Source organism: Manacus vitellinus, unplaced genomic scaffold (genome assembly GCF_001715985.3).
Source record: "Manacus vitellinus isolate BGI_N305 unplaced genomic scaffold, ASM171598v3 scaffold_11_pilon, whole genome shotgun sequence".
NCBI lineage: Eukaryota > Metazoa > Chordata > Aves > Passeriformes > Pipridae > Manacus > Manacus vitellinus.
The window spans coordinates 16014494-16022398 of record NW_021938895.1 but is presented as its reverse complement, the minus strand read 5'-3'; the positions used below and the strand labels follow the sequence as shown (position 1 = coordinate 16022398).

The following is a 7905-nucleotide window of genomic DNA, read 5'->3' as shown; positions in this document are numbered from 1 at the left end:
TTGTTGAATGATTAAAAAATAAATAATAGGACCAAAATCCATATAGCAAACACTATTTGTATTCAGCGGAGACAATGCAGGGAAATTAAGTTCTGGATACTTCTAGATTTAGAAGAATATGTATGTATCTATCTTCACTTGAAATTCACCATTCTATTTGTCAACTGCTGGTTACAAAATACGTATTTAATAATTTTTACACACATAAGTGGTTGAAGGCAAAAAAGGATATTCTTAATACCCTTTCTTTCAAAGAAATAATAGAGATTAATACTTATACTTTCTTTTCAAGAAATAATAGAGATTAATACTTATACTTTCTTTTCAAGAAATAGTAGAGATGTTCATCTCCCATTACTGTTTTTTTTTTTTCCAGAAGACTTAACTGTTGTCAGCCCTTTCCAATAGGATTTGGGAATGAATTAGTATTATTACTAAGTAAATGTGATGTCCTGTCTCTTTGTCAAGAAATATTTTATCACACTTGCTGTGGCTAATTTGCTCACAATAGATAACTGGCTAAAAGATTAATCAATCCAGAAGACAGAGGTGGTAAAGAGGGCATAGGAAGTGAACCTTGATTATAGAAATATTACCACTAAGTAATAACACCAAAAAGTGAACCTGATTTGGAAATCTAGTTGTTACTGGAGAGTCAAGTTGGAAGTAGTTGCTGGAAGTGCTCTGGAGTTTGTGTTGCTGGCACAATAGCTGCTGAACTTTGAACATTGGCTGAAAAAGTAGATGTGCACCCCATGTCCAGGGGTTGGTAAGCATCCAGTTAAGTACAGCTATGGGACATCTAACAGTACTCCAGAATTATAAGTGGATAGGACTGACTTTGGCCAAGAAGGATTGTTGAAAATCTGTGATGTAACTTTCTGTGTTTGCACTGCCTACAGACCAGCTATTTGCAGTCCCACAGCTGCTGGTTCCAAACTAGGAACCCTATCGGAGTAGCAAACTCACACCTGTATCACAAGAAATATTTTCATTGTCTGTGACTGACTGTGGCTTGTTTTACCTCATTTGGCTTCCTGACAAGGCTTCTCAGGCATACTTTGTGTGCACTTAGACTTGCCTGGGGCTCTGTTACAGCTTCTTCAGTTGCAATAACAATTGCATAATGACCTGGTAATTCTTTCCTTATCTGTTTTTATTTTAGTTTAATTTTGTAGGATTGTGTAGTGAAAAACCATTTTCCCCCCACATACACTTCTATGACTAATAATGTAATGAGAATAAGTTGCAAACTCCACATAGGGTAAACTATGACCGTAGGAGAAAAGTATAGAAAGGTATACCAGGGGCATAGAATGACAGCAAAGGAATTAAATTGCGAGCACAGAAGATGACACAGGGCTATAAACAGCTCAACAATGTTCAATTACTAATTACGAGGGGAATGAAATCCTTGAAACAAAGTAAAATTGGTGTTAGGAATTCATAAAATGTCCAAAATATAATAAAGCATGCCATTATATTAAACTTAAATGGTACACAGAATTCCAGACCAAAGAAGAAGAAGGGATTTTTTATCTCCCATCTTTAAGGGCTTCATGATCTCAGCTTTCTTCTGTTTGGGTTGATTGTATTTAATTTCTTTCTCTGTGGAGAAAGACAAAAATAGGAAAGATGGCTATGCAATGAGATGCTTGAAAAAAAAAAATCATAGACTTCATCTCAGTCTTGGCTTAACTTCAGCAGAACTGTGTAGGTATGTGCCTAAACATAAAAGTTAAAGAGAATCTGAACATGAGAGTGTAGTTCCTCATTATTTTATTTGGAACTAAGTTGAAGTCGAGTTTTGCTGACCAGTTCTTTTCATTAAGCTATTTTACAGCTTGGCCCCATAAAGAGATGCTTTGTAATAAAGAGATGCTTTGTTATAATTGAAGAGGTTGTGAATTTGGGGATTGGAGATCTGGTTTGGATTCTTAGAGTGCCTTTGCCACAAAATAAGTTTTAATTATACCTTGAAGTCTTGTTTACCTAAGTGTCCCATTGTAGTGCTTGGAAAGAGTGCTTTTAAAATGAGTATGTGTTTATGTTACTTTTTCACCATCTTGCATAGAGTACAACAGTAATCTATTATTTGTTAATAATCTATCAGTTTTGATTTTGTCTGCCTTGTGTGGTAACATTAAAAATACTTAATTAATTTATGAATGGTATAATAATGATTTTAGTAAGTATTCATAAATCATAACTTACCTATCTATTACCTAAACCTTATTGCAAGACTTGTTACCGAAGTTCTTGCAATATTCCATCTAGTCTCTTCTTTTTTTCTCCAGATTCCTTTACACATCTCTATCAAAGACTGAGAAACAAAATATTCTTAGCAAATGAGAAGGCATTTATGATGAAAGAAACCTGATGGAAAAATGTTTCATCTTTTCTTAAAGATATTTTTTGGACCAAGTCCTTGGAAAAGTCCAGTGTATTACAGAATCCCAAATAATTTGTGCAGCAGTTATGTATAGTTACATTTAGTATTTGCATGACCAATAATTTTTAAATTTGTGTCACATGCGTTCTGAAATACAGCAACTGACTTAAAAGTAGTGTTGGTTTTGTGGTCTAATCAGATTTCAAGTTGGATATAGGCACAGTCTAATTTTTCTCAAAAATCAAATGTTGGAGTAGTTGAAAATTTTTTGATAAACATTTGAGCTTAATATTGTGAAGTGTAATTGCCTTCACCAAATTCACTAAATTATAGGTATGTATTCATGTAAAGCCATTGTTTTATGTAATTGCAGATGATTGTCAGGACTGGCTAGCGTGGTCTTAATTTACCAGTGCCTTCTCTCTTTCTAACTAAAGATATTAAGAATAGGGCAAATTTTTGTGATAATTCTGCTATAAGGCAGGTGAATCTGGACTAAGTTGTCCAGAGGACTATGCAGTGAGATAATATGTAACACATAGTCAAAGATGTAGAAAAGGTGTCTAGTGGAAACAGTAAGACCTTGTCAGGGCATGAGGGAGAAATGGAAAATATGGTAAGGAGGGAGAGAACCTGATAAAAAGAAAAAGAGACAAAATGGTATCAGATATTTTAAAAAGTGGGAGTTCACCTAAAACTGCTACTTAGAATAGCAGTTATGTATACAGACTTGTACACCTTAGCAGCATCCTTTGCTTTGCAAGTAATGTGGACTGTGTATTGAGAAAAAAATAAGAAGCAGTTTGCGTGCAATTACTGAGGTTTTGTGTTGTAGCATTCTGTGGTTGAAGGATAGCATGTATGTACTCATGCCTCTGTTCCAACAGCTAATTGGTGTATTGTTGTTGTGATGTTAGTTACCATAGGATGTTTTATACCATGAATGACATGTAGGATTTTCTTGACTTGTTTGCAGTTTTGATCATGTCTGAGTATTTTTGGGTGATGATATGTGGTAAGGACTGGAAAAGGGATACAGTCATGCAAGTTTCAAGTGAAGATGAATCATGTGACAATGGTTTGCTTGCTAATAGGTCACTTATAAGAGGGATGGAAATCCTTGCAGGCAATTTTTACAGGTATAATTAACATTTTTTTATGATGTCAAATGTTGTAGAAAATGTTTGTTATAGAATATGATACAAGGATCTTCCTTATGCTAGTATGGTCTTCCATTTATAATGAAATTGCAATATTGACTCAGAATAGGTGTCTGCAGAAACATCTCTGGAACCCTGTTTGATCTTGCATTAAGAACTGAGGGGAGCTTGGCAATCAGTTTTCTGCTCACTTTTTTTTCTTCGTCTTTAGGTTTAATCTCTGCTTCACTCCTACTGGCCTTTATCATAGCTGTTAGCTCAGTGGGGGAATATAATATTGCTTCTTGGTAATACGGATTGAATGCTAATGTGAGTAAAACTCCTTGTACCATAAGTATTTTATAGCTACATTTATTATACACGTTGCACATAGTGTGCTTCAGAGTAATCAGAAAAGAGTAATGGATTTGGTATGTTATTCAGAGTTAATGATATCATAAATATCCTTTTAGGAGGATAATACACATAATATACAGGGCACATAGTATGCAACCTGTCAGTGCAAACTTTGGGGAGAATACAATGGCTATGTAACAACTTTATAGTTTCTATGGAACAAGTGGAGGGTGAACAGTATCCTTCAGGGCTTAAATATTTGCCGAGGAAGAAATGTAATCTGTGCACTGAACATTCTCAGAATTCTGAATTTCTGAGAAAAATAAATAATCTTTATAATGACATGATTGCTACGAGCTGGAGTTACTGTGGAGACTTTGTGAATTGGACTACCAATAGGAACAAAAATCATGTAATCATATTACCTCTAGATGAAAAACAGTTTGACATTACACTGTATCTTATAAGCACAAATTGAAATAATAAAAATTAATTTCAAAGTAGAGATGGACTATCGAATGATAGTAAATTCTTATTCATGGGCTCTGTCACATAGCAGTACTAAACCAGTAATAACATTAGCAGAAACTGTCTTTAATAAACATGTTTGTTATTGACTCTGTTCTTTCTCTGATGCTTTGCAGAAGTTCAGAAACCTTTCGCATAGAAAGTCATCTTCAATCTGTAGAAATATTTCTTCCACAAAGGGACTATTGAAGAAAACTGATTAATGCCTCACAGATTTTATATAGCATACTAATAATGGCTTGAAAATTTATGTTCTTCACTGCAGAGTACACTTTTGAATATTTCTATTTCTCTTGCATCACTGGTCGGGGTTTTTTGTTTAGTTTTTTGGTTGTTTATTTTTTTCCCCTCAAAGGAGCCCTTGAAACTTTTTTTAGCCAGCTTTTCAGTCAGCTCCCATGGAGTTGTACTTGGCTTTTCCAGAATAATAAACAACATGAAGTCAAATGTTTTTAATGAAACCATTTTCTACACTGAATAGTTGGAAACACAGGGAGTAAATTTTATAATTTCTTCCAAATATTTTACTTTCTTGCTTTATCTGTATTGTGCCAATCCCATCAACATTTAATTCAGTCTATACCACAACAATGAAACTGGCACTTTTCTGTGTCTAGATGAGCTTTCTCAAGCCTTCATCTTTGCAGAGTTTTTGAAGAGAAGCAGACTCCCTATCTTCTTTTGCAGTAATGTGCTAAGATAAAACCCTAGATGGAACACTTTTCTGAGACTAAAAAGTAATCAGATGAGACAGCCTGGAGAATAGACTGAGCATTAAGATTTGATACACAGGTCTCTGTGTGAGGTAACACAAGCAATAGATGATATGAATGTGTGTACAAACAGATCTGTTTCTTACAAACTTTAACCTCTGGTGCACGGAGTTGACACACCCCTGTGAAAATTCTTTGTGGGAGAATGAGGAGGATTACTATCAGTTGACATAACAACAGTGACAACTCAAGTTAGCTGCACCTAAATGCAAGTTAGAAAATCATTTGTCTGGATGTCACAAAGAACATCTCTACAGTAGTGTGGTGGTGTTTTTAGGCTCAGTCAAGATTGATGCAGATAAGCTGCCAGTTTCTTTACTGTGAGCTACATAATAGAATGAAGTCCTTCATGTAGTGCTGCTCACTTAAATATTGTAGTCAAATGAATCTGTTGGGCTTTTATAACTGTCTCCCTACAAAGGAGGCCAGGAGTCAAGGATGGAAGACTGATCTTTGTGTGCTCAAGATTTGCAGTACCTATAGGTATGCTTCAAATGCAAGATAAGAAAATCATGGCCAGTCTTCGCGAACGAAGATTTGGGAAAGGTCTTTACCCTTCGGGCCTGTGCAGTGGATTTTTTAGGTGAGACACAGTGTGTGCTGAACTGAGCCCACCCTTTAATCCTGAGGTTCATCTGCCAGGGCTGAGCGAGCTTGGACAGTGGCAGTGAGGTCCTCAGGACGTAGGTTTGTTTGAGGTCCTCAGGACGTAGGTTTGTTTAGAGTGACCTTCTCTTAGATGGATGGCCTTACAGGGCTGACGAGCTCCATCTGCCCGGGGAAGTTCCCTGACCGGGAATCGAACCCGGGCCACAGCGGTGAGAGTGCTGCATCCTAACCACTAGACCACCAGGGGGCCCCAAGATAAGAAAAAAACATTAAGAATAGAACCAGGGGTTTCTTACTGAGGTTGGAGCTGCAGTCTGGGCCCATCAGTCTGTTTCTGGCAGTGACAATGCAAGATGCTATACTATATTCTAACTTTGGAAACTGTTTTCCTTTAATGTATCTAATTTCTCTTTTTGATGATAATACTGACAATGCAGATAATGCTGTCTGCCTGGAGAACCAGTTTGATGACAGATTTCCCAAGTTCACTACTTGCTGTCTAAATGAGTTATTTTTCTTTGTTTTAAAACTTATCTAGTTGATGTTGCACTCTGTTGTTGTGCAGAGCACAGGGCATAGCACTCTGTTGTTTTTCAGAGCACAGGGAATAGCACTCTTATACTCACCTTACCCGCTGCTGTCCTGATTTTACAAACCTTGTTTGTAATCTCTAGAGACTTTCACTTTTAAGAGTTCCAAATTCCTTTATTTCTGTGAAGGGCAGCTACTCCACTCCTTGGCTGTACACTTTTAACTCTGCTTGTCTTCCCTGAGATATAGAGACTGGAACTATGTTTAGGAATTGTGATATGTCCCGTGGAAGCTTTGAATTTTATCATTAAAAACTGAAGAGATTCCATAATAAGACTGGTGTGGTTTGTTGTGTGCCTTTTGGTGTGGATGATCATAAGTTTGGTATTCAGAAGCACTGTTTCTTTAATCGAGTAATACTATACTTCAGCTTAAGTAGCAGAGACTGTTTTCACATGCATTAATTTCATAACAAGCCCAAAAGTGGAGAAGATGGTGCATCAGTTCTTTATCAGCTCAATAGCGATGACTTCATGAAGGAGTAATTATAGAACCTAATACATTTTTTGGCAAAACTAACGTTAATGATTTCTTTTCAAAACTGATCCAGGAACTTCTTACAAGGCTGTCTTGCAAGTATGGGAGTTCCATATCTCTTACTTGCAACTTTTTTTGGTAGAGAAAATCAACACTTTTCATTGCTATGTTGTGAAATTGTACTATAAATTAAAAGTTTATTTTAATGACAGCTTCTGTGTTAAAGGTTTTGAGGCAGTATAAATGTAAAGTTTTGTTAAATTATTTTGGAGTGAAGTATAGTTGAAAATACTTTACTTCTTAAGGAAACTGATATATTCAAGAAACATGTCAATGCCAAGTGTGTAAGTAAGCGTATGGGTTGTCTAATTGCATTAATTAATTTTACCAGACTAAATGTGTTTTGGAACTGCCAGGCAAACTATTTTGCTTTTCTATTGCAATTGCAACCTATTATATATTGAATTTTATTTACCATAGAATCATAGAATGGTTTGGGTTGAAAGGGATCTTGAAAATTTTTAATTCCAACCACCCCTGCTATGGGAAGGGGACACCTTCCAGTACACCAAGTTGTTCAAAGCCCCAGCCAACCTGGCCTTGAACCATTCCAGGGATGGGGCAGTCACAACTGCTCTGGGCAACCTTTCCAGTGCCTCACCACACTCATAGTAAAGAATTTATTCCTAATATTTAATCTAAACCTACCCTCTTTCAGTTTAAAGTCAATCCTCCTTGTCCTCTCGCTACAGACTCTTGTAAAATGTCCCTCTCCAGCTTTCCTGTAGGCCCTAATGAAATAATGGAAGGTTACTGTAAGGTCTTCCTGGAGCCTTTTTTTCTCCAGGCTTAGCAACCCCAACTCTCTCAGCCTGTCCTCACAGGAGAGGTGCTCCAACCCTCTGATCATATTTTATATTTATTATGTTTTAATTTTTTTTCTTTTTAGAGTTTTAATACTTTACAAGAAATTAATGTGAGTTTATATGAAGCTACAATTTGGGTTTTGAAGAATTTCCCTGTTTCTCTCCAAAATATC

General features: G+C 36.2%; 1 non-coding gene across 1 annotated transcript; it reads right to left on the bottom strand.

Moving 5' to 3' along the window:
• Positions 1–5973: 5973 nt before the first annotated feature.
• Positions 5974–6045, bottom strand: TRNAE-CUC. Its single transcript has one exon. It is a non-coding gene; the product is annotated as a tRNA-Glu (tRNA).
• Between the last annotated feature and the right edge of the window lie 1860 nt (positions 6046–7905).